The sequence below is a fragment of the Stegodyphus dumicola genome, chromosome 4 (assembly GCF_044657685.1).
Source record: "Stegodyphus dumicola isolate Sdum_Otavi_A_Nest chromosome 4, ASM4465768v1".
NCBI lineage: Eukaryota > Metazoa > Arthropoda > Arachnida > Araneae > Eresidae > Stegodyphus > Stegodyphus dumicola.
This window is the reverse complement of record NC_140771.1, coordinates 68,492,822-68,505,843: the sequence shown is the minus strand read 5'-3', so window position 1 is coordinate 68,505,843 and position 13,022 is coordinate 68,492,822. Positions and strand designations below refer to the sequence as shown.

The window sequence follows — 13,022 nt, the reverse complement described above, 5'->3', positions numbered from 1 at the left end:
TTTGGTAAGGCGATAAAGGTTACTAGGTAGGACTTTAGCAATAATCTGAGAAGTACACAGTTTAATCACAGATTATTTTATCTCAGAGACATGAGATATCATGAGACATGTCACGTGACATTTTCCGGAAAATTCCAATCGTGATTTTAGCTAATAAGCACTTAGAAACAATTTCGCTGCTAAAGTGCAGAATCGCCCACTTATTTGTTTGGCGCTTTTTACAAGAGTAAGAAGAATTGGATTTTTGTCAATTTTCTTTGACTTTTTAAGTGAAAATAGGTCGATGTGTACATAGATAAAGTCAAGCGTGTACGCAATGCCATATTTGTGCAATTCTGGGATATTTTTTAAGTGAAAATAGGTCGACGTGTACATGGATACCGCGTATGTGCAATTCTTAAAAATGTGCGAAGCAGTGGGCGATTCTGCACTTTCTCCCAATTTCACACCTAATCTTCGTCGTGATTAAGCACTTTTGTTCCATAAAAGTTCTAGCATAAACGTAATTCGGCTAGCAGATTGTTGGAAAAAAATGTTGAGTTAAAAAAAAAAAAAAAAAAAAATGCCTTTACTTCGTGAAAACAAAATGGCATTAAAAAAAAAAACTAGCAGGTTGCTGTAGCAGGTCTGGTTGCCAAATTACCATACTCCGTAGATTCACCCAGATCTAATATTCAAATCATTATAAAGTATTTAAAAACTACCTGTTTACAGAGGATTTTCCAAAGGAATTTTTATTATTTAAAAATGGCAACACACATAAGAACTGTCAGCCTAGCTCAACTTCTGCAAAAAGGTAATACATTAATTTTTTTAAAATTATTTTTTATGTATTGTTAATTTCCAGCAAGGATTCAAGATGAGTGCAGTTGTAAATTAAAAACAGTAATAAAAAAAAGCTTCTGTATACAGTTTGCTACGATACTACAATTTCAGTGGCGTCTGCAAAGTCTGAACTGTTGAGCACACTTTTTGTTACAATGGGCAATCATAGTCAGATATTGATCTTAAGAAGCACAAGTTATTTGCGTATAGCCTTGACCAGGCCTCTTTACACCAATTTCTAAAGTCTTCAAATTATTTCGATAGCATACATACTGTCCTGAAATATTTACACATCTTGCTGTTTCTACGACTGGCTACCCTACTTCTAAATGGCCGATGATTTGCCACTTCACAGATTCTTCCCAATGATACTTCAGAGGCACAACAAATTGTTTTGAGTCCTTAGACACTGAAATTGAAAGCTGCATTGCCGAAATTACTCAAATATTTCAGGGTATTTAGAGATGAATTTGGACAAGAGTGTAGCTACAACAAAAAGGAAAATATATACAGTCAAAAGTCATTAATCCGGACTTGTCGGAACTTCGGCGATTCCGGATTATCGATCATCAGTTTAAATCTGGTAAGATAGCATGCAGAAATTATAAAATTAAAAATATGAAACCATAATTTATGAAATAAAGAACAATTATGATCTAAAAGGTATCAATATTTACAAAAAAAAAAAAAAAAAAGAGCTTAATATTTATTTGTTTACTTTATTAAACATTTCTTTCAATGTAAGTTGTTTAAGTTGCTTCGTTTTACGTGATAATACTTTCTCTTTAATTCTATAAATAGACATAATTTCTTGTTCAGTTACAAAGTTCTGCTGTTCAAGTCTTATAATTGCTGTGTCGAGAATACCGACTAATTTGTAAATCGAAATTTTTCGTTTTCAATAACCTCTGTGTCACTTTCTTCACTATCGGAAGCGAATTATAATAACGAGGAATTTGATTTAAATCATATCAAAGACGGAGTACATCGAGATGAAATACATTTAGTAAGGAATTATAAGCCAAATAAAATAAAAACCTCTGCCCTGAAGATAAGGATAGTGCTGACAAATCAACTTCCAATTCATAGTGCGGCGTGGTGAAAGTTCAAGGTTAATTTTATAAAAATTAAGCTTGAACTTTCGATTATATCAAAAAGAGTTTCCAATTCTGGATCTACAAAGCGAAAGCATGTTTTAATGTCCATTAAACAAAAGGTGGAATTACTGCAAAAAATGGATAAAGGCTTATCTGTCTCAAAATTATGCGAGATGTACGGCATTGGAAAGTCCAGTATATATGACACAAGAAAAAGGAACGGTTAATCTTTAGATTATGGTAACTTGGCGATTTTTTGGCGACCAACCCTGCTACAGCAACCTGCTAGTTTTTGTTTGGACGCCATTTTGTTTTCACAAAGTAAAGGCATGTTTTTTTTTTTTTTTTTTTTAAATCAAAATTTTTTTTTCTAACAATCTGTTAGCCGAATTACGCTTATGCTAGAACTTTTATGGTACAAAAGTGCTTAATCATGACGAAGATTAGGTGCGAAATTGGGAGAAAGTGCAGAATCGCAAACTGCTTGCTGCGTTTTTAAGAATTGCACATACATGGTATCCAAGTACACGTCGAGCTATTTTCACTTAAAAAAAATCCCAGAATTGCACAAAAATGGCATTGCGCACACTCTTGACTTATTTATGTACACTGCTAAAGTCCAAGTTAGTAACTTTTATCACCTTACCAAAATGTCGCCAAACTACCCATTACCATATTCCAAAGATTAGCCAAAGGAACTTTTTATGTAAGCATCTTAAACAACTAACATTGAAAGAAATGTTTAATAAAGTAAACAAATAAATATTAAGCTATTTTTGTAAATTTTGATATCCTTTAGATCATAACTGTTCTTTATTTTATAAATTACGATTTCATATTTTTAATTGTATCAATTCTGCATGCCATCTTACCAGATTTAAATTGATGATCTATAATCCGGAATCGACGAAGTCTCGACGAGTCTGGATTATGGACTGTATCTGTGACATTCTTTAGTTAGTAACTTATAAAGATGATGAGCTCATGGAAAGTAAGATGGTAAAACAACGGATTTCATAATTACAGTGAGCAGTTAGTCATAACTTTTATTCTCAAAAAATATATCAATATACTGTCTATCAAAAACACCTAAATCAACATGCCTTGTAACAAAGCAATTCTTGAACTTTTTGCTAAGGAAATTCCAACATGGAGATATGCAAGAGGAAAGAAATTCGTAAACAGATATCTTCCAATGAACATGAAGTTTCTTCTTATATAGCAGACATGAACAAACTGCGGCTCTCGGCACCTTAAATGTGGCTCACGAGCTACTTGCTGCCCTTTGCTCTCTGAAATGCAACTTGTTTGCAACAAACAGTTGTTAATTTTTTTAAATGCAATTCCTTTTTGAAAGAAAAACCATGCAATGACATGTTTCTTTATTACTAGGTAATTTGATTTCTTATATTATGTGTGTAATAATTTAATCGATTTAAAACTGTCTGCCACAGGATTATCCTCAGAGCAACAAACAAAATTGCGAAAAATTCCATTTCTGCCAATTGCTATCATGACTGGTAACTTTTAGAGCAGATAATCGCCATCAAAGAAGCCTAAAATTCACAAATACGAGGTAATTTTAAAAATAATCCTTTCTAATTTTTTTTTCTTTATCTCTCAGGTTAATTTTATTTCAGGTAGATTCTGCTTATTCTTTAAGTGTGATCCCCTTGCTTTACAACATTTGCTATAAAATGAGTTGGAAGATTTGCTATTATTTGTAGAATACTTGTGTATGTATATATGTATCTATATGTACACTGCGGCAAAAAAAAAAGGGGGGGGGGACAGTTCTATATCTCCTGTTTTACTGGGCCGATTGATGAAATTCAACTTGCGTTTTTCGTGTCTCGAATGGACTTAGGATATGTATTAGATTTATATATAGCATTGTTCTAATATAGGTATTTGGACATAAAATTGGACTTTTTCTGAAATAACATACACTTTTTTTCCATACTTCGATTCTATGACTCAAACTGCCAAGTTTTATAGATAGTTTTTAAAAAATTAGCTCTCAAAATTTTAGCTCCTCATCTTAATTGAGTTTGGTATATATTTATTAATCTCTCTTTTTTTTATTAAACTTATTTGATTCTTCCTTTCACATTTTGAAATTTAGGTTCATTCCAAATAAAATTTACCCATTTTTTATGATTTATTTTTATAAATTTTTCAAAAAAAAAATTTTGAATTATAATCTATAAAATTTTTACCATCATCTTAAAGAAGATGCATTTCTAAGCATACCTGCAAAAAATTAGTTTTTTATTCAAATTTCCGATACGCGAAAAAAGATATACGCGAATTTATGCATTGGTATGTTTTAAAATTTGGCATATTTGTTGAAAATGATAAAACATCAAATGTGGTTTAGACACTTTGCTAAAATTATTTGGAACTAGAAATGTAGTGACTTTTTTTCCGCTCATGCACAATCTAAAAAGGTAAGAACGAGGTGCTTTTTTTCTGCTCCAGCATAACAGAAGGAAAAGGAAAATTGGTTACCACATATTAAGAGGTTCACCAAGTGAACTATTCTTGGCGCAAACTGAAAAATTTGTGCCAAGATAAATTTTTGAATTTCTCCGTAAATTTTACAAAATTTAATATCTAGGCATAATTTGAGTTGTAGAATGGAAATATGGGAAACAATTTATATGTTATTTCAGAAAATGTCCGATTTTGTGTCAAAATACCTATGTTAGAACTATGCTAAATCTAATATATATACAGTCAAAAGTCGTTAATTCAGACACCCATAATCCGGACCTCAAAGCTACAAACTTTCTGCGCATGCGTCGCTTTGACGCAAGACCTTTACGGCTGCGAATATGCGTGCGCAAAATACGTTTACGAATGTGCTTTTAATTTATAATGGACGGTATAAGCTAAGCTAAAATTATCTAATTCAGTTAATGTTGCAGATTGCGTTGTTCCTTAACCTTTGAATTGGATTATTATTTTTTGCAGGCTGTTAGAGCAGTTTTATAAAAGTAAGCTTGAACTTTCGATTATGTCAAATAGAATTTCTGATATATATTTACTAATATGTAAAGGATCTACAAAACGAAAGTATGTTTCGAAATCCATTAAACAAAAAGTGGAATTACTGAAAAAAATGGATAAAGGCATATCCTTTGTTTATCTAAACTATGTTTATCTTTAACGCCGCGGCGCGCAATGAATTGGAAGTTATCTGTCAGCACTATCCTTATCTTCAGGGCAGATGTTTTTATTTTATTTGGCTTATAATTCCTTACTAAATGTAGTACAGTCAAAAGTCGTTAATTCAGACACCCATAATCCGGACCTCAAAGTTAAAATCTTTCTGTGCATGTGCCGCGTTGACGCATGCGCTTAGGCGTTTACACGTGCATGCAAGACCTTTACGACTGCGCATAAGCGTCTACGCAAGCGCAGAATACGTTTTCGCATGCGCGTTTAATGTATAACGGATGTTATAAGCTAAAATTATCTAATTATCTATTTCAGTTAATGTTGATGATTGCGTTGTTCCTTAATCTTCGAATTGGATCCGGCTTATTATTTTTTGCAGACTGTAAGAGCAATTTTATAAAAGTAAGCTTGAACTTTCGATTATGTCAAATAGAATTTCCGATGCTGGAGCTACCAAAGGATCTAGAAAACGAAAGTATGTTTCGATGTCCATCAAACAAAAAACGAATTGCTACAAAAAATGGATAAAGGCATATCCTTTGTTTATCTAATCATTCCGAAATCTGTTTATCAATTTCACGCTGCTCTGCACATGGGGGGGGGACGTCCCGGCATGTAATGAACTGGAAGTTGATCTGTCAGCACTATCGTTATCTTCAGGGCAGATGTTTTTATTTTATTCGGCTTATAATTCCTTACTAAATGTAGTATTTAATCTCGATGTACTCCGTCTTTGATATGATTTAAATCAAATTCCTCATCATTATAAATATCACAAATACAAATGAAATAGTTTCCTGGTTGCAATTTTCTAATTTCGGCTATACGTAAGGTATGCTTTACGCATGCGAACGTTGAAAGAAATGTTTAATAAAGTAAACAAATAAATATTAAGCTTCTTTTTTTGCAAATTTTGATACCCTTTAGATCATAATTGCTCATTATTTTATAAATTACAGTTTCATATTTTTAATTTTATAATTTCTGCATGTCATCTTACTAGATTTAAAATGATGATCTATAATCCGGAAAAATCGATAATCCGGAATCGCCGAATCCGGATTAAAGACTTTTGACTGTATTTCATCTCAATGTACTCCGTCTTTGATATGATTTAAATCAAATTCTTCGTTATTATAATTTGCTTCCGATAGCGAAGAGAGTGACAGAGGTTATTGAAAACGAAAAAATTTCGATTGACAAATTAGTCGGTATTCTATTATATTATAGGACTTGAACAACGGAACTTTGTAACTGAACAAGAAATTATGTCTGTTTATAGAATTAAAGAGAATGTATTATCACATAAAAAAACGAAGCAACTTAAACAACTTACATTGAAAGAAATGTTTAATAAAGTAAACAAATAAATATTAAGCTCTTTTTTTTTTTGTAAATATTGATACCCTTTAGATCATAATTGATCTTTATTTCATAAATTACGGTTTCATATTTTTAATTTTATAATTTCTGCATGCTATTTTACCAGATTTAAACTGATGATCTATAATCCGGAATCGCCGAAGTCCCAACGAGTCCGGATTAATGATTTTTGACTGTACTAATTCGCGCTTTCGAGACATGAAAAACGCAACTTGAATTTTGTCAATCGGCCCAGTAGAACGGGAGATATAGAATTGTGACTTTTTTTTTTGGCATATGTATACATACATACAGTTCAGAATCTGGTCCGGATAACAGAAAATTACCGAAAAGAATACACAAATATGATATTTCTAGGAAAGCTCGGATAAAGTGCAGAATCGCGCACATATTTTTTTGGCCTTTGGGGCACAGCTTTAGTATTAGTCCTTTTTGGCGAAAAATTTGTTTGGCGACATTATGGAGCGATAAATGAAAAATTATGATAACCTTGGTAACCCTAAATACTGAGCTGCCATTTCTGTCCACGTAACTTTAACGAATTTGATAGGTATCGGAGCTTTGATGGCAGGAGGGATAAATTGTGTGTTTTTCTTAATGTTACTTTTGTGTTAGGAAAGCACAACATTTAAAATATTTTTTAAAAAGCCAAATTTTTGATAGTTAAAACTAGTGCTTTTAATATTACATCACATGAATCTTGACATTTTTTCATATGTCAACTCTGCATATTATTATAAACGCCACCCCCCCCAAGGAAAAAAAAAACACATTTTCAGTAGCATGAGGTAAACTCTTGGTGTTTCCTTTGATCAAAATTACCATGGTCTAAAAATACTTGTATACCTCATATTAGAACTATATGGATGTGTAATTGATGAATTCATAGGTTTAAATCATGTTTCATTATTGCTTTTATAACATTTTCATAATTTGTCTGACTATAAAAAATATAATGTTGCTTAGATTATGGAATATATTGCTTATAATTTAGAGTTCTCTAATTTTTTAAATCTTACAACCTAACAGCTGCATATGAATAACCTTCACTGAGTATTATTACTTTCATTAATAGTACATTGACATAACAGTCGACTTTTTATTTTAAATTTTATGCAAATTTTCTACATTACTTAAACATTTTATCTAACAGAAATCTGAATTTTTTGTAATAAAAACTCTATAATAAAAGTAAGAGTACAATTTATATATAAAAATTTGACTACATGGCAAGCACTTAGATACTGATTTCAATGTCTTTAAATGTTATTGTCATAAAGTTTAGATATATTCTTATTAAGTTAAGATATACTTTTATTCTATTATAAAGTTTAGATGTACAGAACAGAAGGCACACTTTGTACTTACGACTCGGTTAACCACTTGTGGCAAGATAACTTATGATAACAATTAAGTTCAAATGTAAAATTTAAATTCAAATAAATTTGTAGCCCAAAGGCTGCACAAATCTATTTAATGCAAAGTTGGTTAAAAACTTAACTGGCATGGAATTCAACTATCAGCAATTATAATGCAAGGCTGAAGACTACAAATCTTTTCTTATCTAGCAGCCTATTAATGTGGCCTCAAAAGGCAAAACACGGTTTGTTTTATAAAATAAAAACTTCATTTGGATTCTGGTGAGAAAATGGATGGAGGAAATTGACAGTAAAGATCCCAAGAATAAAATAACTCTGGTTACAAAATAAAGGAACGTTACAATATACTTTGTTCCTTGATTAATTATTCAGTACATGAAATAGTGTAATGCACTTTTGTTTGCATCATATACAAATTATTTAGTTTATTTAAATGTTTTCCAAAACTGACAGGATTTTGCAAACATATTGACCATATTTTTTGACCTATAGATGCAACACTTCTTCTCTTCAGAAGTAAGATTTAGAATTAAGAAATAAGAGAGAATTATGAATAGAAAATAAATACATATGCTGGCTAGCAGAAGAAGGATGCCTTCATAAAGTACTTTTTAAGAGAAACTGGCTCAGATTCACATTACATCTACGGAAAACTACTAAAACTCCCATATAGCCAGCCTGAACTACCACTGTTCAGTGGCTATCACTCCACCACTAGTGGATTCCAATGACTGTTCGAATTTTTCACAGAAATCATCATTTACGATGATTGTTGTATTATTACCATTGGTACAAAATTTACTCATTATGATAATTTAATTTTAGCTTTTAAATTATAATCATAAATTACTTGTAATAAATTGAGGGATTAAAAAATACACATTTCTTAATATTTTTACCATTTACAATATTTAATCATAAAAAATATTTCTAACACTGGTACAAAACTTGCCCATTATAATTGAATTTGATTTCCTTCACTTTGAAATATTTTTTTATTTTCTTTTAATAACAGAATCTAAGAAACTAAAGTAACATATACTAGTTTGAAATGCATTTATTAACCTTTTGTAAATTTCATTATTCATAAACATAAAAATTAACCTTTTGTAAATTTAAAATATTAGTTAAGTACTAATATAATAAAATATAAATATGAACTAACTACTAAAAATATTAATGTTTAATACATTATATTTTGTAATTAAAAATATTAACATTTTGTAAATTTCATTAGTCATAACATGATAATTGTCATAAATTCATTTACGGTAGTGTTTCAAGAATTTATCATAGCAGTACTAGAAATATTGAAAATTAGAGAAAGACTGTTTATTCTGATTAAGAGCTTATTTTTTAGTATTGTTATTTAGTCTAGATCGGGTTTTGTTGATAATCCGCCATTTTTTTCCGATCTTCAAAACCGGGTCTACCTTGGCGACCGAAGTTTGTCGCCAAATAAAAAAATCGCCAAAAGGACCAATACTAAAACTGTTCCGCATTTGGTTGCCGCGTTTTAGAAGAGTACAAAGAATTGGATTTGTGTCAATTTTCTTTGACTTTTTAAATGAAAATAGGTCGATGTGTACATGGATAGCGACTATGTGCAATTCTTAAAAACGCGCCAAGGAGTGGGTGATTCTGCACTTTTCCCAAACACTTTATAAAATACAGTTCTTAAAGATGAATGGAACATTCTCACATAAAAATTAGTTAAATGCATGCTAAATTGCATTAAAAATGTAGTTTCATTTGAAGCATAGCAATGAAGTATTGAATATTCCCTTATTTTTATCTTTTTATTAAATATAAAATGCTTGTTCAAAGTGTCCAAATACTTATGTTAATTCCTTTTCAGAACTTTTTGAATAAACTATTTCTTATACCTAAAACATTTTAAATGACTTTTTTGAAAACAAACAGGTTTTAAAAAAGATGATCAAGGGTATATGTGAAAGAAAAACAAAGCGCCATTCGTAAATATTTAATAGCTTATTTTTGAAAATAAAACTCAAAAACACAAGTGTCGGAAAACAAATGCGAGCCCTTGTAGCTAGTCTGAAGCACATTTAAAAATAAATCATGTTCTTAAAATACACAAATACTATTAGTATTTAAGGCATTAATAAAATGCTCACTTACAGAAAAAGCAAAAATTATTAAAACAATTTACAGTATCTAACACAAAATTAAATGTCATACATACACCGGTATGTTTAATACGTATATTTAACTATTAGAAGTTACAGTAAGAAAATAAATAAGATATATGATAAATGAAAGGGATCAAGACGGAATTATGATGCAGCGTGTTAAATTATTTTTATCAAAGATATTTCTGATAAAGAAATTTTTACAGTACTTTTGCAAATAGTGTTTACACCGTACGTCACACTGCCAGCAATTTCACTAAAGTGTCTACACGTCCGACGTCGGGCGATTAGCCCAAGGAGTATCCACAGAGGATATGCAAAGAATCTGTAATCCTTACAGATTCTTTGGGATATGCTAGGCGTCCGACTAGTCCGATCCGATCCGAACAAGTATGGCTGGCTGGAGTAGCGCGCGAAGCGCGCTGTTTCCAGCTCATGAGGAGAGCCAGTAGGCACATGACGGTAGGAAGTCTGACGTGGTAGGAGTTAAGAGAATGAGGTGAGGCAGAAGGGAGGCGAGAAAGATGCCGCAAGCCTAGGAATTAGGCCAGACAAGAAGACGTGCAGCAGACGGAGCTGTGCAAGGTAAAGCAATAATGAGTTTTTAAGATAAGATTCTGTGAAAGTATACTACATGACAGAACGAGTTTGTAAGAATACAAACTCTCAAAGGCATACATTTGCAAATATAGAGTTACAGTGACAAAAATGCAGTTTGGAAGATCAGAAATCATATAGAAGTTTCGATGAAATAATAAGAAAAGTATTCATAAAAGCTATATACAATATGTACAACTATATACAGGAATGTTCTACTTTATGTAGGATAGTTCAGATCTCTGGCTAGGTGGACTGCCAGCGGTCGTAACTCTTTATCTTCCGGTAGTGGAATGTAGTTAAATACATGTAATTTTGTCATGTGAGGGCATATAACTGCTTTCTGGAAAAAACTGGAGTTTAGGCGATGAAGATGCTCTATGACAGTTTCAATTTTCAAATCTTTGTGTAAAGTCCTATTAGATACAAAATAATGCGCATTCGTGAAGGTGCGCAGCAACTTTTTCTGTGTAATTTGTAAATTAGATATGTCCCTGTCTCTAACTGATGCCCACGCAGGGGAAGCATACGTGAAGATTGGCTGTATAACAAAGATGTATAAGGGCCGTTTTCTTCTTAAGTCCAGTTTAGAGTGCTCGTTAATAAGTGGGTTGAGACTTTGAATGACTCCTAGTGTTTTTCCCCTGACATGAGTCAGGTGATCCTTCCAGGAAAATTTATCATTAATAATAACGCCAAGGTAATTCGCCTTGCGTACTCCAGGAACTTCTGTATTAAATAGTTTAAGCTTTTCCGTGATTTCAGTGGCAGAGTTCTTCTTTCGGATAATGAGCAGCTTGGATTTATCTGCGTTAAATGAAATACGCCATTTGGTACACCAAAATTCTATTTGCGGCATGATTTGTTGAAGTTTCCTGACAGCTTGATTAGGACACATAGATTTTACAGCAAACGCCGTATCATCTGCATAACAGCCAATGAAGTAATTGTAGTTAAAGCCTGTTTTAGAGCAGTCAGTCACAAAGAAAAGTTATAAGATCGGACCTAAAATTGACCCTTGCGGGACACCGGCGTGAATTCTTTTGACTTCAGATATCTCATTTCCAATAGAAACATGAAAACTTCTGCCTTTCAGGAATGAATAGATGAGACACGTTAAAGTTTTGGTGAAGCCAAGGGAACGGAGCTTGAAAATTAGACCCTCGTGCCAGACGCGGTCAAAAGCTTTGGCCACGTCTAGCATGAGTAAAGCCACATTTTGTCTGTTATGTAATGCACTGCCGATGAACTCAGAAAGTCTGACCAATTGTTTCGTGGTGGAAAGCGTTTTTCAGAAACCAAACTTTTCTTCTGGTAGTTTCTCTAAGTATGGATGGATTCTGTGATAAATGATGCGTTCAAAAATTTTCCCCAAAACGGGAAGCAAACTGATAGGTCTAACTCCTTCTGGGCGAGTGGTAACCTTGCCGGCTTTAGGTAAGACAATCATTTTGGCTCTTTTCCAGGCAAGCGGAAAGTATCTGATAGTTATGCAAGCATTTAAAATACTGGCATATCTTGCAATACAATTTTTCGGTAAGTTCTTGATCGCTAGGTTGGTTATTGCATCATAGCCCGGAGCCTTCCTGTTTTTTAGTTTTCGTATGATTTCTTGGATTTCATGTGGAGAGGTGAGTTCCAGATTGTCTTCTAAGTCTTCCTGTGAGGTAAACCAGTCATTAATGCAGAATCTTACATCATAGGCGAAGTCTATGTCACAAGGACTCTCGTTCGGTTTAAACTGATTTTCAAAATGTTCTGCAAAGGCGTTTGCTTTTTCTTTATAGTGAGAGCCACGCAATTATTGAAGTAAAGCGTCCGACTAGTAGCGCAGAGATATATTTTTGAAATTTGCGCATGCGCTTTCTTTCCTAACAAAAGTTTTAGGATTATTTTTCAGCGTGGAGATTTAGTTTGATTTATTTAATTATGGAAAAGCACTCCAGAACTATCTGCCTACAGAGAGAGTTGCACTCGTTTTGGACTTTCTGAAAACTGGCTTCCATACTTGCTACATATAAGGAAAATCATGCAGCCAACTTTTTCTCCCGGGATTTGAACCAGAACAGAACTACCAGAAAGCAGCAACATTACTGATCGGCGGCTCGTGAACGAATGGCGCAGTAGTGAGTGTTAGTGGTGTAGTTTTCGGAGTTCTTGGATTGGTTAACCGTCTGACGTCGGGACGGCTAGACAATTCGATTTGACAACAAATAAAGACAAACGTTTCTAGTTTTCAAGTGCTAAAAAATTCTTTATTTAAATATTTGTTGTATTTCTTATTATTATTTACGCTGAATTTATTTTATGATTTTATCATATTTAGTTGTTTCTTTTAGTATAATATCAATATTAAAATGCATTTAAGTGTAAAAATTTAAAAAAAAAGGTACTAAGATTTTGTT

At 32.4% G+C, this 13,022-nt stretch overlaps 1 protein-coding gene across 7 annotated transcripts in view; it reads right to left on the bottom strand.

The window, feature by feature from the left end:
• sds22 (protein phosphatase 1 regulatory subunit sds22) overlaps nt 1-10,448 on the bottom strand; it is a 75,986-nt gene extending 65,538 nt beyond the window's left edge. For 2 of the 7 annotated variants that reach the window (XM_035374415.2, XM_035374416.2), the window contains exon 1: nt 10,230-10,448. The gene's annotated coding sequence lies outside the window, so the exon portion shown is untranslated. Of the gene's footprint in view, nt 1-9,137; nt 9,251-10,229 lie in introns of those variants that run through there. The other 5 variants (XM_035374418.2, XM_035374417.2, XM_085815040.1 and 2 more) reach the window with 5 other exon arrangements.
• Nucleotides 10,449-13,022: the final 2,574 nt, after the last annotated feature.